Below are 27,412 nucleotides of genomic sequence, written 5' to 3'. Positions count from 1 at the left end.
ACCCCACAGAGACAGAAGTGGGAATGAATCAGGAGATCCTGTTAATATGTAACAGAGATATTACCCAGCACCAAATGCTGCTATAATCATCTCTCTATCTTATAGCTCCTGTCATCTGTCTGCCTTATAGATGTGCATGCAGAATGTGTATACGCTGCGTGCTTTACCTGCTAAATCCCTGCTCACACCATCCCTGACCCACTCTGCCCATTCTCCTATTAGCTGTTATATGGAATTACTTCTTGTGTGACTTTTAAGGCACTTTTTAAATATTATTGTACTGGCTGCAGATCCACGTTTTCCCGCTAGAGGGCGACAATCTGCTCTCTTTGGATCCAGCTCTTTAAAGATAAGGTTGAGAGCTAAAGTTTAGAGCTGAGTGATTATTATATTCCAGAGTTGACTCAGGTGATTGGAGAAAATCATCTTCTCTCCATTGGAAGTGCACAAAGGGAATAATAATAGTCTGGGGCTGAAGAAATATCTAAAATGTGAGATAATTGGCTGATAATCTGTTTGATGATCTGTGAGTTCAGTCTGCCCCTGTGGGGGTGGGAGCTGACTATCTAGAATAGACTAGAATAGACACAGGAATAATACTGTATGTGCTGCTGGGTTGCAGGTGTATTAGTTTAGGACAGGTACATGCTATGTTAATTGATAGGGGTGGGGATTATTTGTCCAAATTATCTCCCACCCACAGCAGTGGTGTAACTATAAATTTTGCTCCCCCGCCAAAATGTTTGTGGCGCCCCCCCCTCCCCCCAGCAGGAGAGAGGAAGAGAGACCAGCATACACTGCTGCTTCCCTTGACTCTGACGCATCCCAGGCCACCCTAGCACACCCATCCGCCTGCTTATCCTCTACACAGTAGCCAATAGCCGGCTCTGTGTACAATAAATTGAATCAGTGGGGGGATTTGTCATCTCTGCCATGGCCGCACCCGCGCTGTGGCTGACTCGCCTCCAGTGCTCAGTCAGTGGGCAGTGGTAGGCAGCAGCATGTCAGTGCGTCGAGTGGGGGCCGGCACCCACACAGACCCCACTGCTGCTTGCTCCTCCAAGCGACTGCTGGGGCTGCCTTACAGTAGTTACGCCACTGACCCACAGGCGGAATGAGGGATTATATTTGACCCTCTTCACATTCCAGAGCTTGGTAAATCTGACAGCATCTTTATCTACTTTTTAAGATTCTTCTCCAGGAGACAACCGGATAGGGGACACTGTGAACCTTTAGGGGGTGGAGCTGAACTGTCTTGTCATTAGGCTCCACCCCAACACAACTGTGTTGCTTGTCACCGCCTGTCCGTGGTGAGAGGACAGCACTAAATCACTTAGCCCTGCCCCATTCCCATGGACCCTGCAATTGCCGGTGGCTATTACCAGGGGCTGGCTGGCAACTTTCAGCCCGGGGGGCAACATAAGCACCACCATTCTAACATAAACTGGATGCGCACTGTGCCCATGGCAGCCGTACAAGGTTCTGGGGGAGCGGGTGCCATGTGCTGCTGTGGCTGGGCACAGTGCGCAGAGGCAGAGCTGGTTCCAACCTAATCTGTCACCAACACCCGCACTGGCCCCCTTACAGCACTCACTTTCCCCGTCACTGTCCACCACTTGTCACCCCCTCCCTTTCAAAGTCCACCTCGCAGCAGTTCCCTTTCCTCAACTATCCACTTCCCTGGCCCCTTCTAACAAGCACTGCACAGCACCCCCACTGGAACCACACACACACACTCTGACCACACACACACACAGACAGACACACACACACGCTGACCTCTCAGGACTCACCCCTCCCTTCAATGCTCACAGTACCCCCAAATTCACTCTCCAACCAACCTTCACTTACCACATCCTCTGTGCCTGCCTTCAGCAGCTGGCTATGAGCAGCAGTGTGGCCGGGGTCCTGAGCGTGCAGGGGGCTGAGCAGGGGAGGTGAAGGTGAGCAGCTAAGCTGGGCTGGGGACTGGCTTTGGGGCCCCTAAGATTGTGGAGGCTCGGGACGGCTGTCCCCTATTAACCCCCCCTGTTGCTGGCCTGGGTGATCATGCGGGAGACGGGCAGTACAGCTCGGCTGTCAGGAGGCGTGCGGGCTTTACCAGCAGTACTACCTGACAGCCTCCTGACTAGCTGCTGCTGCTCCTGGAGGCTGTCTCAGGTATGGCACCGGCTGTCTCCTCTCTACCCGTGAGCTGCACGCTTCCTGACAGCTCTACTGTACGTCTCCTGCACGACCGGCCACCAGGCACACACAGGCCCAGGACAGTGCAATACGTACCGGACCGGAGGGCATGTGGCACCCTGCCCCCCGGCCCAGCCCGCCTCCGCCATCCTGCCCACGGAATACAGGATACCGCCTTCTCCACCATCGCAGCTTCCGGGAGGGTATCAGAGATAACTGCTGCAATCCCTCCTTCATACACAACACAAAATATTTGTGGTTACACTCCAAGGGTATTTTCTGCAAATAAGCCGCAGACATTTAATGTTTAATGGGCCCCAATAGTCCTTTTTGGAAAATGTTTATTGACTATTGATATATCGATAAACATAGTAGGGACTAAGGGGGTTATTCTGGTTCACTCGCAAAGGCACAGTAGAAAAATCCCTGGAGACCTGTGTAGGCGCAGTAGACTCTGCCAGAGCACCACTCCCTTGCACAGCTTCAGTAACGTTAGGGCTGGGGTAGCCAACCCTAGTCCTCGAAAGCTACCAACAGTGCATGTTTTGCAGGTCTCCTCACAGAATCACAAGTGAGCTAATTAGCTCCATCTGTGGATCTTTTAAAATGTGTCAGTGATTAATGAGTGCAGCTGTGCAGCAGCTAGGTTGTCTGGAAAATGTGAACTGTTGGTAGCTCTAGAGGGCTAGGGTTGGCTACCACTGCGTTAGGGCATACTTGCCTACTTTTGAAAGCTAGTTTCAGGGAGATTATAGTTGGTAGTAGAATTTTGCATAGTGCCCCATTGAGGGGCGTGTCATGCTCCACCCAAAGGGCGTGTCTAGTTCCATATATGGAGAGATTGTGAAAACAGATTATTAACATGGCACCTAGAAGCGTGGGTGTGTACTGCTACATCTGAGAGAAATCTTTTTAAATGACTTGGATTTATCAAGCTTGGAGAAGAGATAAACTGGAGATAAAGCGGAGAAAAGGTAAAAGGAGATAAAGCAGCAACCAATCAGCTCCCAACTGTCTTTTTCAAACACAGCTGATTGGCTGGTGCTTTATCTCCTTTTACCTTTTCTCCGCTTTATCTCCAGTTTATCTCTTCTCCAAGCTTGATAAATCTGCCCCTTATATACAAATGTAGATGAGCCCCAAAGCAGTTAGTAAGAGCTACTATACTTGGTAAAGTGCTGGGAAATGGCGCTAATGATTCAATGTAAATGTATCTATCTCTCATTCCTTTTTTTCCAAAAAATGTAACAGTGCAATGTGGGCTAGGTGACATGAGGGAGATTGCTAGACTAATAAGGGAGAGAGGGAGATTGCTGTTATTTCAGTGAGTCTCCTACAGAATGTAGGAGGGGAGGTAACTATGGTGTAACAGTGTAATGTGGGCTAGGTGACATGAGGGAGATTGCTAGACTAATGAGGGAGAGAGGGATATTGCTGTTATTTCAGGGAGTCTCCTGCAGAATGCAGGAGGGTAAGCAACTATGTGTTAGGGCAGAGTTAGAAACAAAGAATTTAACGGCAGATAAGAACCACTTGGCCCATCTAGTCTGCCCCCTTCAAACATGTTACCTCAAACCATATTTGATCCTTATTTCTTTGTAAGGCTATGTTAATGCTGCTGCAGCTGGGAATGTGTTCACTGTAACTGTGCACAAATCCGCCATATCTGTAGCTGGATACAGGATCGGGAGACACAAACAGTCCCGGTCTGTCAATCTTTTCTGTGAACACCATTGCAATGTCCATCCCTAGTTGGGAGGTACTGTACATATGTCACCTGAACCACCGCACGAACACGTCGCTCCTTTTTCATCAGTTCCTGGCTGTATTCCAGTCTACTAGCTATATTGTTGGTATCTAGGGGATCTCCAGCAGTATCATATATATTACTGTATTATGGGCCCGATTCTCACATTGCAGCGTCCGTGGTTGTATCTTTTGTCGGACGCACCTCTGCGACTTAATGCAAACACCACTATCAAGCCTTTCCTTGGTGTACAGCCCTGTGTCTGACTGCATTCATTACATGCAATGCATGGTACAAAACAAATCACTCAACTGTGTGTGACATCAGCACAACCGTGTGTGACATCAGCACAACCGTGTGTGACATCAGCACAACCGTGTGTGACACAATGTCAAAAATCCATTCACATGCCGTGCGAACGTACGTGCCGTGCGAATGGTGGGCCGGCGTACCGCCATTCGCAAGGCAGGATGTGGTTGACTCGCAAGGATGCAAATTCACATCCGTGCGAGTCAACCAGAATAACCCCCCTAAATCCCAGAGGGCACTCCCCGCCACCCCACCAAATCGCCGCCCCCCCCCTAGCGGTAATATTCCCTCGCAACCATGCAAGGAGATTTGTCACAAAGACACATTCCCTCGCATGTCCCGCTCGGCGACCATCAAATGATTTATATATATATAAATAAGTGGAGACTGACTTGTATTTGCGGCCATTCCGCCAAAGACAGGGCGGGCGGCTGAACCGCTGGGCGTTCCCATGGGCACCACTATGCACGTTGCCGAGTCCGTTCCCCAAGAGAGCCTGCACATGTGCATAACTGATTATGTGCCTCCGCAGAAACAACACATCGCTCCCACCTGCGAACGTGCGGGGGAGCGAAGCTACCAGAATGACCCCCCTTGTTCGGCTTGTAGGGTGCCTGGAACTGTGGGTGTATCATATCTGAGGAATCCCTAATACCATTACAAAACCAAGACAAGGCTTGCTGGCACTTATAGTTCCTCGCCATGGATAGATCCACAAGTAGCTTAGCCATTCATTAGATGGACGGACGTATAGAGCTGGTGGAATACATCATTGCCTCTCCTGGCCAGAAGGTCTGTGGTCTGATCTGCGTCCCCCCAGCACGTGACTATCAGGATACAGAAAGAACAGTACAGGCCGCGGCATTCTCAGTCACCGGAGCAGAAACATAAGAACGGGATGTAACCAGCTATTTGCAAGAACAAATGGGACAATAATTGGAATTTATCAGCTTCTGTGCAATTATTAATAACTCTGAGTCCACTCTAAAAATAGCTGTCTCCAAACCTCCTTTCTCCGTCCACGCTATTGGCCACCGAGAACCATTACAATGTGTTTATTCAGCCGCCTGCTGCCAGGCAGAGGTACCATCTGGCTCCACTGGTGATTGGCACCGAAACTTTGCAAAGAGGGAGATTTTTGGAACTGGCACACAGTAAAAATAGGGTTATAGACCAGGTCTGCAAACATACCAATAATCTGGGGGCTCAATCATTTATTATGGAACCCGGATCAGGGTGCTGACAGGTGGACATGCCCTCTTCATGCCACTAGGTGCCAATCGTAGATGCTGTCACTTAGGAAGAGCTGGTTAGTGCCAGCATATTTCTCATGCGCAGTAGGATCTGGGCATTAGAGCGCTCAGCCTCTTCTGCTACCAGTTCCGCTCCCAGCACAGAGGAGGGGCCAGGCTGAGGAGGCTGCACACGGTCCTCCTCCTCTCTTAATACACCCCTGCTTCCTAAATGTATTATCACGGCGCCCACCTTTTCCATCGTAGGGCATTGTACAACCAAAAAATTGCGTTGCATCGCATCCGATGTCATCACATGCGATGCGACGCGATTGGACCCGATTTTTAATCGCACAGGCACCCAGATGCCTGATTCCTATGTTAAATGCCCCCCGCAGACCCTAATTTTAATTGTATACCCACCTTGATGGGTAATGACTATGTTAAATGCCCCCCTATTGTTAACGCCAGCCCACTATCAACGCCAACCCGAAACGTGGCGAGGGGCGGCGGTACGTGTACTCCGACCTTTTCATACCCCCACTATCCACGTTGGCGTGGAGTTGATTTTATATAGTGTGGCGAGCGGACGCTGATGACTTCACATATATTCCGCATCCCCTCGCTGTGCTCGCCACACTGTGTAAAATCAACTTCACGCCGACGTGGATAGTGGGGGTATGAAAAGGTCGGAGGACGTGTACCGCCGCCCCTCGCGGGCTCGCTACGCTCGCCACGCTTCGGGTTGGCGTTGATAGTGGGGTGGCGTTAACAATGGGGGGGCATTTAACATAATCATTACCCATCAGGGTGGGTATACAATTAAAAATCGGGTCTGGGGGGGAATTTAACATTGGAATAAGCCCAAATCGGGCATGGTCACGTCGCATCGCATCGCATGCCATTATAATGGCATGCGATGCGACGCGATATTAAAATTTAATGCTCACGCCCGGGAAAAGGCTCAAATCGGGTCCCATCGCATGCCACCTTAATTAGTGGCATGCGATGGGCGCCGTAATAATACACAAGTACCGATCATTTGCATAATTTTGTATGAATATATGGCTAGCTGTGCGGCCGGTCATCATTGTGTTTCGTGACAATGGGCCTATTTTTACCTTGAGGCCTGGAGCTAAAGTGCCATCTGCCCCATTGCTTATCTGGTCCTGCAGAATTGTGTTCAGTAGATGGACGTGACCACATTGTATAACCCCAGCGGCATTGATCTCATAATTATGTTATTCCCGCAGCTGGAGCTACTTCAAGCTGTACAGTATTTTGTAGTAAAACAGGAAATGTAAGTTCCCAATACACTGTGTGGGCTGGACGCGTCGCCACAATGATTCTGAAGATCACTGTTTCCTCCTGATCAGTCATTTATAGTACAATAATGGTCTTCGCATTACTTCAGAATAAGTATATTCTTCTTGTCTATTTCAGTCCGTTTTGCTCACTGCTGTATTATGAACATCACCTATTGTATATTTTGGTAATGTTAATAATATTGTCAGTCCCAGTTCAAGTCGGGACAGGATGACATGGGGCGTCGGTAGTCATACTGGGGGGTTCTGTGTCTCTCGGGAATGTGTGTAGCATTCCTGATGTAAACCCCTGGCTGGGGTGCACAACAGTGCCCCTGTAGAGTCACTTGGGGCCCCAAAATGATACATTTTGGGGAAAAAGTAGTGGCCACACCCCCTTACATTAGAATACACCCCTCATTACCCGGGCCCGGACACACTTTCTACAGCCCCTCCCCCAGCCTCACCCTCCTGCAGCCTAACCCTAGCCCTCCCCTTAGTGCCTTACCCCAAGCCCAGTACCCAGTGCGGATAAGGTCGGATTCTGTCCGCCGAGATTCCTTTATCGCTAATCTGTTGGGATCACGATTGTCAGGATCCCATAAATGCTGCAATTTAACACAGAGTAAATCTGAGGTTCTTAGCATAATTTTGGGAAAAAATATGGGACCACCAGGGCCTGATTAAGCCTTCGGGGGGGGCCTGGGTCACTTTAGACAGGGGTGTCTCCTCCCACTTGTCATTACTGGCTGCAAACTGCAAGGGAGAATATTACACTATTAAAACAAAAAGTAATGGCAGTATAAACTTGGTCAATGGGTAGATGCGGGGCGGGGGGATTAATATATATATATATACACCACATGAAAAACCTGTGTTTGTCTCTCTGTACCTTACTCTGTAGGAGACCTCACAGGCTCAGTGCTACCTCTGATTAAAAAGCCTCCCTTGACGAGGCCACTGCTGCTGCTGTCCTCCATGGGCCTGAGAAGCATATGATGAACTCCACTAATCAGAACTCAGCACATGCCTCTCAGCCTCTGACCTCTTGTGCAGTCTCATGGGACTTAGTCAACTTCCAGTAATGCACTGCACACTTGTGCAGTCAGTCTGCCTTGGCTCCCGATGCTCAGCGCCATTAATCACATTGGCAGATAGGTGAAGATGCAGCACTACCCCACTAACATACAACCTTTAGCTTAAAAAAAAACAGTTTGGAAAAATTCATGGTGACCACACGGGGGGCCCTAGATAGAGGGGGCCCAGAGGTACTGACCCCCCTGAGCCCCCGCTTAATCCAGCCCTGTGGACCACCAGTGCTATTTTTCAGCAGGAACTGGAGGCCTTATTCTAGTTCAAAGAAAGAGAAGAAAAAGAGTGTCCTATTTGTAGGTGCACCTCTAATTAACAAACATAAAAATTAACCTTTATTGATTTATTTTTTAAAAGGCTGCGAAAATTTATTTTAAAAAACATACATCGACATATACAGTTGGGATGACACACATAAAACAAAGGTGGCGGGCAGGGATTGCTCTGTGTTCAGTCTTTATTCAAAGATATGTAGAGTGTTTTGGAACAGTGTGTAGATAAGCTGATCCGTGCAGTGGATTGGAAGTTTAAGTACTATTCCAATCTCTTCCTGCTGCCTGGATCCTTATATTAACTTATCGAGACTGGGTAATTATACCCCAGTATGTCACAGCTAACTTCAATAAATTTACAGGTGTGGAAAATAAAGGTTGTCACCCATATGTTGCACCCTGTATAGTGGGGTGCGCACTGGTGAATCAACCCTGGTCTCCCAGGTGAGAGTGGACTGGGGTGTCACTCTGTTGACCCCAAAATTGAGCCCAAGTACAGACTATCCTTGCACCGTCTCTGTTCTGTCACTCAAACTGCCACCATATACGGTAATCTGCAGATTGGCGAGCTAAGCAGAGCACAGTGTCTCAGCACCGGATGAGTAAATGGGACCAGCTCCGTTTCTCACGAATACTGCCACCATAAATGGTAATCTGCAGATAAGTGAGTTTGGACAAAGCACATTAATCTCCAACTGGTTAAACGGGGTGTCACTCTGTAGAATGTCAGAGGGACCTCAACCCCTGGAGACAGCCCTTCTGGAGGCTGTCTCAGCGCTTGGTGAGTCTGTGGGAATTGCTCTGTCTCTCAACACTACTGCCACCATGGATGGTAATCTTCAGATAGGTGAGTTAGACAAGGCAAAGTTACCACTCAAGGATATTGAAAGGGGTGTCCCTCTGTATAGTATCAGGGGAACCTCAACCCCTGGGGACATGCCTCCGGGTCTAACCCTGGGAGCACACCAAAGAGTTAGAGCCCTTACAAGGGCTTCAGTGACAAGTCACTGCTGGAACACACAATCAAAATGCAATATATAGAAAATAAAGAAAAGAGCAATCACAACTGCCCGTGCACCTCTAGCCGGCACGCGCTTCGCAGTTCAGCTTCCTCAGGGCCCTATATGGTGGCAGTTTGAGTGACAGAACAGAGACGGTGCCAGGATAGTCTGTACTTGGGCTCAATTTTGGGGTCAACAGAGTGACACCCCAGTCCACTCTCATCTGGGAGACCAGGGTTGATTCACCAGTGCGCACCCCACTATACAGGGTGCAACATATGGGTGACAATCTTTATTTTCCACACCTGTAAATTTATTGAAGTTAGCTGTGACATACTGGGGTATGATTACCCAGTCTCGATAAGTTAATATAAGGATCCAGGCAGCAGGAAGAGATTGGAATAGTACTTAAACTTCCAATCCACTGCACGGATCAGCTTATCTACACACTGTTCCAAAACACCCTACATATCTTTGAATAAAGACTGAACACAGAGCAATCCCTGCCCGCCACCTTTGTTTTATGTGTGTCATCCCAACTGTATATGTCGATGTATGTTTTTTAAAATAAATTTTCGCAGCCTTTTAAAAAATAAATCAATAAAGGTTAATTTTTATGTTTGTTAATTAGAGGTACACCTACAAATAGGACACTGTTTTTCTTCTCTTTCTTTGAATTCTGCCGTGTCCAAAGGTAGCACACCCCTGTTCCTATGAATAACTGTTATAATAAACAGAGGACATATTAGGGGTCCGGTTATCATCTTTGTCTTGTGCGAATGACACCCCCCCCCCCCATGTCTTATTCTAGTTCACTCTTTCTGACAAAATCCTTCTTAGATGGACAAAACCATGTGCACTGCAGGTGGGGCAGATGTTACTTGTGCAGAGAGAATTAGATTTGGGTGGGGTTTTACTTCAAAGTGAGATCTATATTGCAGTGTAAAAATAAAGCAGCCGGTACGTACCCTGCACAGAAACAAAATAACTCACCCAAATCTAATTCTCTCTGCACATTTTACATCTGCCCCCCTGCAGTGCACACACATAGTTTTGTCCATCTAAGAAGGATTTTGTCAGAAAGAGTGAACTAGAATAAGGCCCTGGGTTCCTGAATCTGTTCTGGGCCAAAATGTACTTTCCATAATATAAGTTTTATTTTAAAGTGCCTTGTGAGTAGGGAAGCCAATCCCGGGGCATTTTTTCAATCCCGGGATTGAAAAATGCTCAATCCCGGGATTCCCGGGATCCCGGGATTGGCTTTCCTAATAAAAAGACTGCCCCACAATTACTGCCCCAGTAATTACAATGTAATTTCTTACATTTGATGGTTGCCTGGTGGGGGGACTGGTCGTCCATGCCGCTGGCATGCTGGCTGGGTGAGCGGGTGAGCGCGCAGGCTGGCTGGGTGGACGCTTGTGCTGGGCGGGTGGGCACGCTGGCTGGGCGGGTGGGCGGCGCGGCATTACAATGCCGGGCGCGACCTCTGCCTGCGCAGCATGACCTCATCTTACGCTGAGAGGTCACACTGCACACAGTGCTGCCGGGAGAAGTCGGGCAGCGTCTGAGCGATGCTCAGACGCTGCCCGGCATTAGACTGCGCGCATGTGCAGTCTAATCCCGAAATCCCGGGATTGGAAACTCCAATCCCGGGATTGAAATCCCGGCGTTTTGGGGGCCAAATCCCGGGATCCCGCCGATCCCGATCCCGGGATTGGCCACCCTACTTGTGAGAGCCTTTGTTTCCAAATACAAGATATAAATCTCTCCACCCCCAGACCCAGAGTTCCTGGACCTGTTTTTCCAGAAAAATAGTACTGGGGACCACAAACCGCAGCAGGTGACCTCAAATGGTGGGTCACTAACATTAAGGTTCAAGTCACAGACATGGGACCCCCAAGGCCAGCACAAGCCAATTGTCACAAGGCATTACACTTGTGTTAAACAGTGAAGTGAGTAAGAAGCAGCAGCTTTGTGTTGTGTTGAGAGTGATACCTAGGTGAGAGGTAATAATTAGAGTGTAAAGAAATATTACATTGGTAAAATACAATTAGGTGCTAGATTAAGTGTTACAATATGATCTCCCAAGCGGCCAGGCCACACCAACCTAGGGCACCCTGGCACAGGTGCAAATTGTATTTCATGATTGGACAGAGAATCCCTTTGCTCAATGGCTCAATGTACCGTGACACTGGTGCTGTTTCTATTTATGACTTTCTTCTAGAAATACGTATTATAACAAGCAATATAACAGACATGCAATGTGCGCGGTACGTTTTACTGATATTCTACATATAATAATTTGACATATTTGTGTAACTATACAGTGTGGTGACAGCATTTACATTTAGGGGGTTATTCTGGTTCACTGGCAAAGGCAAATTCACCCTCTAATGGACAAAACCATGTGCACCGCAGGTGGGGCAGATGTAACATGTGCAGAGAGAATTAGATTTGGGTGGGGATGTACTTCAAACTGATATCTATATTGCAGTGTAAAAATAAAGCAGACAGTATTTATAGAGAGTGAGTTTGCGTGTGAACCAGAATAACCCACTTACACTGTTTTATCTTAAGGAAGGGTTATTGTTAGAATATAGAAAATATAATTCCCCTTTCACACCCGAAGCAAATTACCGGGTTAAAGCTTTTCAACCTGGGAATTTGCTGAAAACCCGGGTTTTTCTTTGGCGTGAAAGGGTCAACGCTGGTCTTAAATCCCGGTATTCTGACCTTGCTCTTGACCAGGGTTGGTAAACCGGGGTTTAAGACCCGTGTTGACCCTTTCACACCACAGAAAATCCTGGGTTAGCAAATTCCAGGGTTGAAAAGCTTATACACGGTAATTTGCAGGTGGTGTTGATTGGGGTCAGACTGCACCCGACAAAATGCCAGGTAATTGCAGAGTGGCTGGTGTGAAAGGGGTATAATTAGTAAGGTACAGGAAAACAATTCGGAAGCTTAGGTAGATTAGTTAGAGGTGGAGTGACATATCAGCCAAAGAGCTTCGTTTGCGAGGAAATTGCACGTAGGTCACAAATGGATTACAAGGTCCCCTTCATTTCACTCAGCACATGGAGGAGGCTTGTGGACCGAGAAAGTAGCGCTTGTGGACCAGAACAGCCTAAAGCTGAAGCCTATTAATGGTGGACCCGCTCTTGCGCATTCAGATTGGCCAATTCAGGAAAGCACACGCACTTACCGATCGCCCATTTGATATGTCGGTCCTGGCCCCGCCCAGTTGTATTGCCAGTCCCTGCAGCCAGCGGCATACCACAGCCAGATGTCCAATATATCAGCAGATATATCAGACATCGGCAGTGCAGAGGACCCAATACAATACTGCACGTCTGTGATCAACATCGTTAACATACATATCGGATGTACACGCCCGCTGACCAGCTATTGCCATGTGTGTAATCAGCTTACATAGGGGTTTGCAGAGGCTGATTTTCCACAAGGCAACTTAGGTGCCTGCCTAGGGCCCAGCTGGTTCCAAGGGGCCCCATAAAGATGTCCTGACCTTCCAGCACGTTCCCACTGGAGCATTGTGTGACTACCACTTGAAGTCATGACATCACATGGCCCTGCCCACACAGAGTCTCTTTGGTGTTCTTTGATAGGATAAATATGATTGGACACACAAAATGGTCTCATCCGCTATATGTAGACATTCCATTTACCATATTGCCACGCAGCTGAGCATTTATCGGTAGACTGTGAACACGCCAAGGTAATCTATCGCTGGCGACTGCAATCAGCAGGAAAGATATAGTGCTATGGATTGTTGGAGTGCCCCAAACTGGTATCTTAGCCTAGGGCCCAGTGAGGTCTAAATCCGCCTCTGAGGGGATGCACTATTGCGCATATTCTGTAGAGCCAATCACAACTGTAATATATTTTGCAGAGCAAGATTATTGAAAGAGGATGAAGGGGCAGAGAGAGTGGTGAGGTGCAGTGAGGTAAACGGCTGAGGAGGCACTGGCTAGTACCAGAGCCAAATTTACATACAGTATATAAGGTCAAGGCAGTATACACAAGCAGCGGCGCAGACACGTCGTGTGGGCCCCGGTAAAATGGAAGGGGCATGTGAGAAAAAAACACAGAGGGAGAGAGAAGAGAGACTGCCGCTGCAGCTGTCTCTCTCCCCAGCTCAGTACACCGCACTAAGTAGCACGTGCTGAGCTGGGGAGAGAGGCTGTGCTGCAGCAGCATCCTTTCATCTCCTCCACCCAGTTGTGTTGTCTGTCCCGACATACCGAGCTGGCGATTGGTAATTGTGTATAGTAGCTTACCCTGTTCTGACGGTGTGACGATGGGTCAAGGGACATGTCGCCCCAGGTGTGTGCCCAGCCTTAGAGCTAAAACCAATTTTGGGGGGATATTGTCCGTGTCCAACGGTGCTGATCCTTCCACCACATTTTGCAGCAGCACCTGATGCTCTTTGTAAATGAGGCCTTGACATATTTTGAATAAAACAAAAGTCTCTCTTTGGAGCATGCTTTACCCTCAGCCAAGACATCGGTACCCAGAACAAAACAACATAAGAATAATACTTTTACCATAATCCCCATTTTGACAACAACAGCCAGCAAAAGCTGCAGGTGACGTTCTCCGCCCTGAAGTCAGGTCACGGAATAGTTGAGGTCACCAGTAGGTCTCGCTCACCTACTTAATCCTTGTTGTATTTTTTTTCTTTCTCAGATAACCAGCAACATGTTGTTACGCTGAAAACTTACTCAGTATAATTAGAAAACCACAATCTCTGAAGTTAATCTCAGGGTATTGGTTTGCTGAGAACCTGTAGCTGGTGTAGATGGGGTTTTAAGTGTCCTTACTTAGCCGGGAGAAGGTTACAATGCTGTTATTCACTGCCGATTCTCAGGAACACAGTGAGCGCAGTCAGCATCAGTTTAATGCGCTATATGTCCCCCAGTGGATTTACATAAAGAACCCTGTGCAGGATCATTCCATACAGTATCTTAGATGACCTAGTCCCACCTCCGCTTGTGTAGGCATGGATGAAATTATAAATTGTACTACATAAATGATAGCTGGAAACTCATACGTTGCTACGGGCAACTGCTTTATGTGGCTTCTATAGAAGATTTACTACATCTCCCCCTAGTTCTGTTTACTTCTCTGAGAGATCTCAGTAGGACCACTTTTGAGGATTACACTTGTTTAGCAGGACACTCACCACTAGGCGCGTTTTGCCCAATAGCATACCTCCCAACTGTCCTGATTTTCACAGGGCTGTCCTGTGTCCCACCCGGGGCTGGCAGTGTCCTGTAGTGAGGGGGCAGTTGGGAGTCTCCGCTACTAACCGCTGCTTTGCTGAGCAGAGCAGCTGGGAATAGATGCTGGGTGCTGAGTGAGCCAGAACTCACTTGGTGCTGCGAAGGCCGCAGGGAGAAGGAGGCTGCTGATGATGTAAACGTCCCTCCCTCCCAATGGCTCTCCCAGAAAACACAGGCGGCACCCCCCCAAATGCCCGCAGGGTGTCAATCACTATGCGTCCCAGTGAATGGGTCTGAATGACCCCCAAAATGGTTTCAGTTATATAGTGCGGGATGTACCAAGCAACTGCAGTACATCCCGCCACACACCTCGAAGGCACTAATCACATTTGTATCGCGAAGGACAGCTCTTGCGATAAGAGCTGCCCTTTGCGAAGCAGCCGGTGGGGGGTGAGCGGGGCCCCGTGGCTCTCCCCCGTCTCCTGTCCACAGCAGCCTCCTGCTCAGGCAGCTGTAGGGACTGCCGGGCTCCTCCTCCCTTCACCCGGAGGGTTCTAGGGTCGTGGAGGTCACTGGCCTTGGCAGCATGTGTCCCCCCTGTGCGTGGGGACACATGCTGTGAACTCGCAGCCTTGCTAGTCAACCAGAATACAGGCCATAATGTCCACGTCCCCCAGCAGCTCCATGACCTGTGTCCCTCCAGCAGCTTCCCCACCTCTGACTCCCGCCAGCCCCCTCTCACCCTGTCTTCAGCATACACAGAGCCTGCTCCTCTTAGTGGCTCTTCTTAACTTCAGAGGCGGTGATGGCATGACATCACATACGACGTGCCAGAAGAAGAAGACGCTAGGACAGGCTTTTCTGGTGGAATTACTGTTCAGGGCTGTGGTAGAGGTACGGCATTTTCAGTTTAGTACATACAGCATATAGTGTGCAAATATTGCTTGAGATATTAGAAAGGTTTAAGTCAGTGGACAGGAACCTTCCTCAGTGCTAATTGATAAGGATAATATATTAACTTAGTAATTCCATATTTTGTATATCACCATTACTGTACATTTGAGTGATTTGTGTAATATAGGGGTCACACCACAGGGACATATTAGTGTAAGTGCTGTAATGAACATGAGCTTACTGACAGTAAGGAGGAACAGTGTGTACAGAGAGAGTGTGCTGCGGGTAATCCTACCTGTATCACTCAGTCTCCGCAGTGATTACCTCTAATAAACACAGCGGACTTAAGCTGTGCACAGTGTACACTGCCATTATTCTCGTAGACCCGGCTCTTAACCACTTCTGCACTATTGTATATAGCTGCCAGCGGTTCATCATCTTCAGGGACAGCAGCAAGTTAGGACTTATTCCTGGACCTGGAGGTTTCATAGGCCCTTATTCTGGTTCGGGCGGTACGGCCCGCGTGCGGCCGTACCGCCGATGTTTTTACTCTGCACATGCGCAGAGGTGAATCTGCGCATGTGCAGCCCCCTTCGCCGCAGACGTATTTCGTCCGCCGCAAAGGGGGCGTATAGGGGCGTGAGAGGCATCATGCCCTCATTTCCCTATGTGTACGCCCCGCGTTTCATGGGCGTTCCCATGCAAACGCGGGGCGTATGCATGGTAATGAGGCCATGACGCAACTCATGGGGGCGGAAAGCTGACGTCGCCGGATGTCAGCTTTCAGCCCCCATACAAGCTACCACACGGACGATTGTCCGTGTGGTCTCAGCTTGCGGGAGCTGCCGCGGCGTGCGGACCTGCCTTCGATGGTCGACGACCATCGAATGCAGGGGGCAGCTCCCACCATGGTGGAGGCGTACGCCTCCACCATTTTTATGCGGATCGCCAGCCGTCCGTGTACGGACGGCCGTGGCGATCCGTAGGGTGGGCGGGGATTGGTTGGTGCGGCCGGAGCCCCGTGTGCGGCTCTGGCCGCACCAACCAGAATAAGGGCCATAGTTATCCACTGAAGCAATTCTCTTAGGGATGGCCATCGTTGCCATTTCCATCGATGGCAATTTTGCAACTGGCCATCAATAGTGCTAAACTATGCAATGGATGACCATCGATATTTTTACATATCAATTGTCATCCATTGTGATTGATTGACCTGTTGGCCAATCAAAACATGGGGGGCGGGGCTTTGTGGGTGTCAGGGGTGGAGCTATGCTCCGTGTCACTGCACTTTGGAAAAAAAAGCTGTTTTCGATCGATGGAGGGAAACCATCTGATTCTCCCCCATCGATGGCAAAAGTATTCGACATCAGCCATGAACCATCGATGATTTCGAATCATCGATGGTCGATGGCCATCCCTAATTTCTCTTTTCAGGTCATGTTGTGGGCGTAAAGTCCTATGTCTGTATAGGGTATAATGGAATTGCATTATGGTGCGGTGGTGGTCAGGTTGTGTTGGGGGTGTAGTGCCCTATGTCTGTTGTGACAAAGAATCTGTGTATGGAAATGAAACAATAACTCATCCACTACAGTTTATTCTGTCAGGATGACCGCAGGGAGGCATTCAATTGGGTGCAAGGTTTTCGCCACAAAAAAACCTTGCGCCAAGTTTGGATTATTATAGGAATCCACGCTCTCAGAGAGGAACTAGATATTTTGGTACCGAATCAGCGTGTGGCTCTGCATCAGGCCTAAAGTAATTTGTGGTCGCCATATAAGTTGGGACAGAACTAAATATTAACAAACATACTGTATATGGTAGATCTAATTTTTAATGAGAAAGAAAATTGTACTTTTTTGCCCTAACGGTGCGTATATTTATCCACCAACATTTCACTTTGTAGAAATTAGGGCACAGGGGAGGAGGATAGTGGATGTGACATGGCGAACACAAAAGAAATAGGTCATAACAAAAAAAAAATAGGTGAGGAAATAAAAGCTGGGTTAAGGGTCTACAGTATTTAATGTGGAGTGGAAAATAAACGGTTTCATTCAGGCCGGTACTAATTTTACCAATTTGTGCTATGTTTAACTCCATAATTATAAACACCACAATAATAATTACTCACTAATAAAATGGCGATTGCTGAAGTTGACAGCACTTGACCTGGGATAAAGCGGGGGAGTTAAACGCTGACAGACTTTGTATCCCATTGGCTGCAAGCCGGAGAAGGGAGTACATGATTGGTCAGAAGCTTTCCTCTCTAGCATGGAAGACACTTTCTTCTCTGCAACTTGTTGGTTGGTATTAAATCATGCTTGGCACTATTCCCTTCTGTGCAGGATCCCAAACATTTGCCAGGATACGTCAGCCATCTTTTGGCAGCTGTATACTGTATCTAAAACAGCTTGAAATCTGATGTTGCGTCTAACTTGTGACAAGCTGAGTATTAGAGTGGAGCTTGGGACCATAGGAATGTGTACAGAGATGACTGGTGTATGGATTAGGATTAATGGAAGAGAAGAGAGGAAGATGGCGATGGGCTGGAAAGAGAAAATGAAAGAAAGTTGAGAAAGTACCAGTCAACCAGCTCCTAACTGTCAGTTTTCAAACTAGGTAGTTATGAGTGGATTGGCTGGTACTTTTTTTACCTCCCTCAAAGTAGCATCACATCAGCCCATAACTGCCATACTACAGACGGTGCATGTAAAATGACAGTTGGGGGCTGATTGATTGGTAGTTTATCTCTCAACACTTTATCGCTCTCTAAGCCTTAGCACATCTGCTCCTGTAGGTGATTTCAGTTGGACACTCTGCGGACTCTTCCCCACCAGGCCATGGCTGCCTTCTTATTACATTATGGTACTGCAACCACATTCCCGCTTTCCGCCAGTCAGAACCAGCCTCACTGTCAGCAGACACGGGTAGAGCGAGACTGTACAGTATGGAATGAGAAAAGAGAATTGAGGAGTTTGAGACGATCAGTGGGGGCCAGATGCACTAAGCTTCAAAAGTGATAAAATGGAGAGTGATAAACAGCCAGCCAATCAGCTCCTGTCTGACAATTCACAGACTGTGTTTGATAAATGTCAGACAGGAGCTGATTGGTTGGTTGTTTATCACTCTCCATTGTATCACTTTTCAAGCTTAGTACATCTGGCCCTCTGTGAGGTGAAGTAGAAATAACTGGAACCTGCATTAGACTTGGCACCAGACAAAAGTGTATATACTGTAGCCTGCATTTATAACGAGCCAATGAAAAGTAATTTTGCTCAAGCAATGTTTATTTACACATCTATATTTTATAGGTTAATTTATCCTACATTATTGACACAGGTGATGGAAAGAGAACGCACCGAAGTCAGTCAGACGAAGAAGGGCCAATGCCGAATGGAGTTAGTATTAGTCCACTTTTTCCCATGGAGCATTGCGGTGTACTCCAGGTAATGTCCTCATAGGCTTTCAGTGACAGTTTTCCAAAGTCCCTGTTAATAGATGCAAGGTTTTGACCAGCTGGTATAGTATGGTATATATTAATTATATACAAATGTATTATTGTGGTGATTATCTGTAGTCCACTAGCAGGAACTTTTAAACTATTGAGTATTCTATATAAGTATAGGCACTGATTGCCTGTCTCTTCGAATAAGGCCCCATGGCGATGGACTGCGCACACATGTGCAGACCGCCGCAGCGAGCTCCTTTGGCAAAATTTCCATTCGCCGGGGCCCTTGCTGCCTGATTGACAGGAAGGAGGTGCTCCGGGGTGGACTGGCCCCTAGAAACACTTGGCGGGCTCCAGGGAATGCAGGTGTTCCCCTGCCTGCTCGGGTTGGACAGATGACATCACATGACATCAGCGCCCGCCTCCAATTCAGCCATCAGTGTACAGCAGAAAAGTCAGTCCTGGGCTTCCTTTCTGCTGCGAACTGAGGAAAAGTCATTCGATATTAAGCAACCATCAAATGATTTTTCCTCCGTGCGGGCGCTTGAGAACGGATTATTAAGCGCACACATCCGCTCTCAGCATGGCGAGGAGATTCTGGGGAGGCCATTGCTGAGGTAAAGCCCTGTTTGCCCTCGGTCACAGTGTTATATACAGTATTGGCGTGGTGGCACTCTTTTCCAGCCATGTTATGTATATATAAGAGTCAAGTTCAGTCACGTAGCCAGGGCAGTAGAGAGCCTGTCCGGGCCCAGGTACTTTTCAGGGGTGTGGCTTAATTATGGGAGGTGTGGTCAGTGGCGTAACTATAAAATTTGCTCCCCCAAGCCAAAAAGTTTCCTGCGCCCCCCCCCCCCCCATTCTTGTTTCTCGACAATATGGCTCCCAGTTTTAACAGTAAAAATGTGCCCCACCATTAGATATTTTCAAAGTAAAGAATGCGCACATTTCAATAAAGTATGTGCAGCCTCGCTTCAAGGGTTAATGCCCTTTACAAAAATGCTGCACACTGCAATGCCCATTAACAATAGGTCACCCATCGTAATGTCCCTTAAGCATTATGCCACACACCGTAATGTCCATTACACATGCCACACATCGCAATGACCATTACACAATGGACCTTATTCTAGTTCACTCTTAGAGGCAAATTGCTTCTTAGCTGGACAAAACCATGTGCACTGCAGGTGGGGCAGATGTAACTTGTGCAGAGAGAATTAGATTTGGGTGGGGTTTTCAAATTGAGATCTATATTGCAGTGTAGAAATAAAGCAGTCAGTATTTTCCCTGCACAGAAACAAAATAACTCACCCAAATCTAATTCTCTCTGCACATGTTACATCTGCCCCCCTGCAGTGCACATGGTTTTGTCCAGCTAAGAAGGAATTTGCCTCTAAGAGTGAACTAGAATAAGGCCCAATATGTGACACACCGTAATGCCTATTAAACATTATGCCACACACCGCAATACCCACTACACAATATGCCAGACAACACAATGCCCATTACATATGCCACACACTGCAATGCCCATTACACAATATGCCACATAAGGGCTGCTTACCTACATGCTCATTTCTTCGGATTGCATACTTGATGCCAGGGGTTGCACGCCTGATGCCAGGGGGATTACCCCTCCCCCTCACTGCAACGGTGAAGGAGCCAGGCAGTGCAGTGCACAACCCACCTGGCAGGTCAGCAGCTATTTCAAAACTTGCGCATGCTCACAGGCCAATCAGAACTCACGGTATGACAGCCAATCCGGAGCCACCACTGCATCTCTTGATTGGCTAAGTTGTGACTGAGCCAGCATGCGTTTTGAAATAGCCGTGGACCTGAGTGCCGACTGGGATGCCGGGTTGAACGCGCGAAAAAACAGCACTGGGGAGAACACTGTACACCAGGCATGTCCAACCTGCGGCCCTCCAGATGTGCTAAAACTACACATCCCAGCATGCATTGCCATCATTCTAGCATTCCCTAATAGCCAAATTGTGGCAATGCATGCTGGGATGTGTAGTTTTAGCACATCTGGAGGGCAGCAGGTTGGACATGTCTGCTGTACACCAATTGAAATGTAACTGTGGGATTTTTAATGGTCACTAACAAGTGTAAATTGAGAGTGTGATTCTGCTACAGCAGAAACCACTTTACTATCTGCTTACCTCCTGTCGGCTTAAGGAGGCTTTCATGCCTGTGGCCTGAGGGCGATGACCAGGGTTGTAAATCACTTACTGAGGACCAGGACCACCATATCTATCTGAAGATCCCTGCCGCTGACCTGAACAGACTGACAGCTGGCCGGCCGCATCGCTATGAGGAGGGTTGGAGTAAGCAAGTACACGGAGGAGGAGAATAGAAAGAGCAGAGCTGGGGATGTGTGCACAGCCTGGAGTGTTCTGTGTTTCTGCATGCTGTGTAGTCTAATTCAGCGCACGGCATGCCACACAGTGCACCACTGACCTCCAGAGCTGGTTTCTGCTATTCCCTGCAGCCTGCGTGCTCAGCCAGTCACTGAGCCGCAGGCTGCTATATCAAACACGATTGGACAGCTGAGCCGTCGCTCTGCTGTCCTCTACTTCTATATGGTTCCAGCGGCTGTCAATCTCAGGGAACCCGAGCAGAGCGCTCAGCGCAGCGCAATGACACTGCCTGTCCCTGACAGACGCTGGCGCCCACCACAGACTATGCCGACGCTGCTCCTCCAAGCAGTGGCGGGGGCTGCCACACGGTGGTTACGCCAGTGGGTGTGGTCATGTATCCATAAGAAAATGCAGAAAAACTAGGACCTTAGGCATCTCCCTGCCCACACTGCAGTCCAGCAGGCAGCTGCCAGGTAACAGGGGCCCCTCCATCAGACCTGGGAGAGGATAATTAGTGCCCCCTCTCCTCTCTCGGCGACACTGCATTTTTCCTGTAAGCTCAGGGCACAGCGAGCCCCACCCTAATGTCCTGTTCCTGGTGAGGGTGTTCCCTGTACTGCAGGGTGCACACACTCTTGTGCCATATAAGGAAATGGAAAGTATTTTCTTTTTACTGGAACAAGAAAACAAATCCAAGAATTCCCAGAAAATGCTTCAGCCGGTGAAGTCATGTTTGGAAATGGTCGACTGGGTTGGGAGGTCAACACAAGCATTAGGTTGACAATGTTAAGGTTGACAGTCAAAAGGTTGACATGAGTTCGCAGCCATGTGATCCGGTCTGAACTAGACCCATAGGTTTGTGATTCATGTGCAGAGAGTTAGATTTGGGGGCGTTGTTTTGTTTCTGTGCAGGGTAAATACTGGCTGCTTTATTTTTTACACTGCAATGTAGATATCAGTTTGAAATACAAACCCCACCCAAATCTAACTCAACCATGCAGCATGGTTTTGTCCATTAGAGAGAGAATTTGCTTTTGCGAGTGAACCAGAATCCGGCCCTTAGTCTACAGCGCTAGCTGCATGGCCTCAGATCCCCTCAGCACCATGGACAGCACAGATCCACGTTTTGTACAATACGGCCATTATCAACCCACAAGGAATACATGTAACATGGGAACGGCCTCATGGAAATGTTGAAGCTGCCTGGGCCGAACATACTGGGGGAAGTGCTCAGAGATTTACTGTATGTCAGGCTCATTGTCTATGTGTAACTACCAGTACAACTCCAGGCAATTAATCAATCTCAGATTACGCATTGGAACACTGCAGCAAATATTCCTTTTTAAAAACAAAGCAATTTTTTTTCATAATTGTTATAGGTTTCACCTAATCAGCTAATTTTAATGGATATATGTGCAGTGTCAGAATGGTGCAGTGTAATGGGCAGTGTAAAATGCACTGTGTAAGGAGTCCTGTGTAATGGGCAATGTGCGATAGATGCTGTATTCTAGCCACTCTATTTGTGGCACATTGTGATGGGCACTTTGTGTAGAAGGGCACAGTGTGATGGGCCTCATGTGTTGGGTGCTATATTATGGGAACTATGTTATGAGCGCTGTGTTTATGGCACAGGGTTATTCACACGGTGTGATTCACGCCGTGTGATTCGCGCCGTGTGATTCGTGCAGTGTGATTCGCACTGTGTGATTCGCACTGTGGGGGTTATTCTAGTTCACTCTTTCTGACAAAATCCTTCATAGACGGACAAAATCATGTGCACTGCAGGGGGGCAGAGTGAACTAAAATAATGCCCTCTGAGACAGTTGCTAAGTGGAAGTGCAGTGTGGGGAACTGTATGACGGGCAATGTGCACAGGGTGCTGTGTTAAGGGGAACTATGTGATAGGTGCTGTGTGATGGGCTCTGTGTGACAGTAACTATGTAGAAGAGCACAGTGTGATCAGCGCTATGTTATGGGTACTGTGTGAAGGGCATTATTTGATAGGAACTGTGTTATGGACACTGTGCATTTGGTGCTGTGTTATGGGCACTGTGTGATAGTTACTACTGTATGTAGAAGGGCACAGTGTTATAGGCACTGTGTGAAGGATTTTGTGTTATAGGCATTATGAGATGGGCACTGTGCATACTTGCCTACTTTTGAAAACTAGTTTTAAGGAGATTATAGTTGGTAATAAAATGTGGCACAGCACCCCATTGAGAGGGCGTGTCATGCTCCACCCAAAGGGCGTTTCTAGTTCCATATATGGAGAGATTGTGAAAAGAGATTGTGAACGCGGCATCTAGAAGCGTGGGTGCTTACTGTTACATCTGAGAGGATCTTTTATAATGACTTATATCCAAATGTAGATGAGCCCCAAAGCAGTTAGTAAGAGCTACTATACTTGGTAATGTGCTGGGAAATGGTGCTGATGATTCAATGTAAATGTATCTATCTCTTATTCCTTTTTTCCCCAAACAATTGACAGCGTAATGTAAGCTAGGTGACATGAGGGAGATTGCTAGCCTAATGAGGGAGAGAGGGAGATTGCTGCTATGTCAGGGAGTCTCCTGCAGAAAGCAAGAGGGGAGGTAACTATGGTGTAACAGTGTAATGTGGGCTGGGTGGCATGAGGGAGATTGCTAGACTAATGAAGGAGAGAAGGAGATTGCTGCTATTTCAGGGAGTCTCCTGCTGAATGCAGGATGGTAGGCAGCTATGGCACTGTGCGACGGGTGCTGTGTTATGGGCACTGTGTGACGGGCACTGTGTGATAGTTACTATGTAGAAGGGCACAGTGTGATAATTGCTGTGCCACAGGGTGCTGTGTTATAGGCCTTATGCGATGGGCACTGTGCGACGGGTGCTGTGTAATGGGCACTGTGTTATAGTTACTATGTAGAAGGGCACAGTGTGATAATCACTGTGCCACAGGGTCCTGTGTTATAGGCCTTATGCGATGGGCACTGTGCGACAGGTGCTGTGTAATGGGTACTATGTGATGGGCACAGGGCCGGCGCCACCACTAGGCAGCTCTAGGCATTTGCCTAGGGCGCCGGCACCTGGAGGGCGGTAGTTCGACCCTCACCCCCAGAGAACTGTGTAAAAAAATTGCTGCCCTGGCGTCCCTGCAGTGCTGGGGCGGTCAGGGGTGTCCGTGCCGTAGGGGTACCTGCGGCGCCGTCATGTGTATAAAGCTGTCTGCGACCGGCGGGGTCCCTGTAGTGAATAGCAAATAACTAGCGCTATGCGCGCGGCGGCGCGGGAAGCGCTAGTTATTTGCTATTCACTACAGGGACCCCGCCGGCCGCAGCCAGCTTTATACACATGACGGCGCCGCAGGTACCCCTACGGCACGGACACCCCTAACCGCCCCAGCACTGCAGGGACGCCGGGGCAGCAATTTTTTGACACAGGTACCACCCCACCCCCCCCTCCCTCGGGGCACCCCCACCCCTTGCACCGGCCCTGGATGGGCACTGTGTAAAGAGAGCACAGGGTTCAATTTGGACTTACATAACATGTTACAGTTCACATTGGGTGCAGAACTACAGCTGAAGGCTTTGATCTCTTCAGTAACGCGTGCAAAAGTTTCAGGTTTGTAGCTGGAAGGAACCAGTTCCCCCTTACTGGTTACAAGCTCTTCCTCAAGGTGACAGCAGGACATGAATCTAAAAAATAAATGACCTCATTATATGCTTATATTATTAGGAAGGAGGCAGCAATGGCTGGGACAACATCACACCTTCCCTTCCTGGCTGGGATCCCAGCCCTTCACAGCAGCGCTGTCTTATGCCCAGAAGTTCTGGCAATTTCTTTAATTAATCTCTGACAATAAATGCATTGTCATCTCCTTCCACGGGCGAAATACTACCCATAAGCCACACCAAGCTTCCCTGTAACGACATAAATAACAGAGAGATGATGGCACGTCTGGAATGTGCAATGTCTGATACACATCGGTCCCAGGGCAAACCCAGTTACCTGTCAGGTAATACCAGCGGTGTAGCTAGGTGCCACGGTGCCCGGAGCAAGGTCATATTTCGCGACCCCCCCCGGTAATGAATTGGGGGCGTGGCTAACATGTGTTGGCATGTTACATTTGAAATATATGAGGCTGTGGCAGAATCTGCTGCGCTATATAAGACGCTGTGGCAGAATCTGCTGCGCTATATAAGATGCTGTAACGGAATCTGCTGCGCTATATAAGACGCTGTAACGGAATCTGCTGCGCTATATAAGACGCTGTTACGAAATCTGCTGCGCTATGTAAGACGCTGTAATGGAATCTGCTGCGCTATGTAAGACGCTGTAATGGAATCTGCTGCACTTTATAAGACGCTGTAATGGAATCTGCTGCGCTATATAAGACACTGTAACGGAATGTGCTGCGATATATAAGACCCTGTAACATAATCTGCTGCGCTATATAAGACACTGTAACGGAATGTGCTGCGCTATATAAGACCCTGTAACGGAATCTGCTGCGCTATATAAGAGACTGTAACGGAATCTGCTGCGCTATATAAGAGACTGTAACGGAATCTGCTGCTCTATATAACACACTGTAACGGAATCTGCTGCGCTATATAAGACACTGTAACGGAATCTGCTGCGCTGTATAAGACACTGTAACAGAATCTGCTGCGCTATATAAGACGCTGTAATAGAAGCTGCTGCAAAGGTCCATTTGGGTCCCTTCTCTGTACCTTACTCCTCCCCCTCTCCTCCCCTGTCACAATACAGGTCTTTTAGCCCACTTGGTTTTAGACCAAAACCTACATCCACCCCATAATACAGCCAGTGCATGCATGATTACATTACAGTCCCCCACCCCATATTACATCCAGTACAAACACCATTATATTACATTATGTGCACATTAGCTCCCCCCCTCCCCCCCCCCCCCCCTTCCCTTATTACAGACAGTACACACACTTCACTGTATTACATTATACACAGCCCCTTTCCCCCATTAAATCCTCACCTGGCAGTGTTGATGCTCCTTCCAGGGAGGCAGACACCTGGCAGTGCGGTGGAGGGGGCAGCTGACCGCAGGCAGAGGAACACGGAGAGCTGGCCTGATGCACACAGACTGAGCCTGCTGCTCTGTGTGTGGTGGGCGGGGCCAGCCTCCGGGAAGCAGAGAGAGCTGCCAGCTCTGGTCTCTGCTCCTCCACACAGAGTGACTTCCTCTCAGCGCCGCACAGCAGCTCGGCCAGCGCGGTGGCCGGCTGCAATGTTCACTCTGCCCACGCTGACGCAGGCTGCCCTGCGTGTGTAGGGCAGCAGGACTCTCATTTACGGAGGGGGGGGGGGGGGGGGGAGGGCGCCCTGCGCCCCAACTGCGCCCGGAGCATGTGCTCCGGTGGCTCCGCCCTCCCTACGCCTCTGGGTAATACATCGGATTAATATCGCCACGGGTGTATCACAGCTCTAGGGCTTTCTGGAGAAATATTCCAGACTACAGAGAAGAGGCGCTGATGAGCAGTTATTCCGCGGGATGGCCCGGATGGGACCGGCATGATGAAAGCCTTTAGGCCGACAAGCCATTACGCCGTTAGCCCCGTCTAATCCAATAGTACGACACGGCCACCAAGCCGCAGATTATTTCTCTTTCTTTCTGCTGAAAGTGTCAGAATAAAAATGACTATCTACTGCCGCTGCCGCATGCGGGGCCTAATTCAAATACTTACCTGGGCGTGGCGAGCAAAAAGATGGCCTTCATTAATTAAGCACCTAGGGTTATTAGATCAGCCACTGAATATTAAATACATATCTAACACACTTCCTGTAGTGGGTGACCTCCTGGTATCCCAAGATGGGCAGGAGATCCAGTCAGGATACAGAACCAGAGAGCAGGCCGCCACTAGAAATGTTGGGGCCCGGGACTGACCTTCAGTCCGGACCCCCAGGCCTCGAGCGGCCCATCCACCCCCGCGAGCGCCCACATGCATGCACCCCATCTTCCCCTAACCCCCCCCCCAATTACCATTACTTACCAGCAGCAACCAGCAGCGGCAGCGTGGCATCTTCCTCCTTCATGGACGGTCAGGAGCGCACAGTGCAGCCTGCAGAGCGCCGAGCCCCTCTGTATCCAAGCTCGGCGCTCTGCAGGCTACACTGTGTATTGTACGTGCCTGGCTGGGAGGCCGCCGGGTGGGAGAGGCTTTGTGTGGGTGCAGTGGCTGGGGCCTGGGACAGCTGTACCCACGGCACCCCCCTATCGGCGGCCCTGCCAGACAGAACCCTCAGTAATGCACATTATCACGTACAGCATAGTTGCCACCCCTCCTGCAGGAGACTCCTGTTTTTCCCATAAATTTCCT

General features: G+C 48.7%; 2 long non-coding RNA genes across 2 annotated transcripts in view; one reads left to right on the top strand and one right to left on the bottom strand.

Annotated features, from left to right (window-relative positions):
• LOC146020048 (uncharacterized) overlaps positions 1-27,412 on the top strand; it is a 54,901-nt gene that overhangs the window by 1,975 nt on the left and 25,514 nt on the right. The window contains exon 2 of the long non-coding RNA XR_014450716.1: positions 18,612-18,718. This is a non-coding gene — a long non-coding RNA (uncharacterized LOC146020048). The remainder of the gene's footprint in view (positions 1-18,611; positions 18,719-27,412) is intronic.
• Positions 18,570-26,377, bottom strand: LOC146020049 (uncharacterized). The gene is made up of 3 exons (XR_014450717.1): positions 26,071-26,377; positions 24,600-24,754; positions 18,570-18,760 (listed from the first exon to the last, which is right to left on the bottom strand). It is a non-coding gene; the product is annotated as an uncharacterized LOC146020049 (long non-coding RNA).

The sequence above is a fragment of the Crinia signifera genome, chromosome 7, assembly GCF_055691185.1.
Source record: "Crinia signifera chromosome 7, ASM5569118v1, whole genome shotgun sequence".
NCBI classification, from domain to species: Eukaryota; Metazoa; Chordata; class Amphibia; order Anura; family Myobatrachidae; genus Crinia; species Crinia signifera.
Note: the sequence above shows the minus strand (reverse complement) of the source record. Positions and strands in the feature narration are given on the sequence as shown.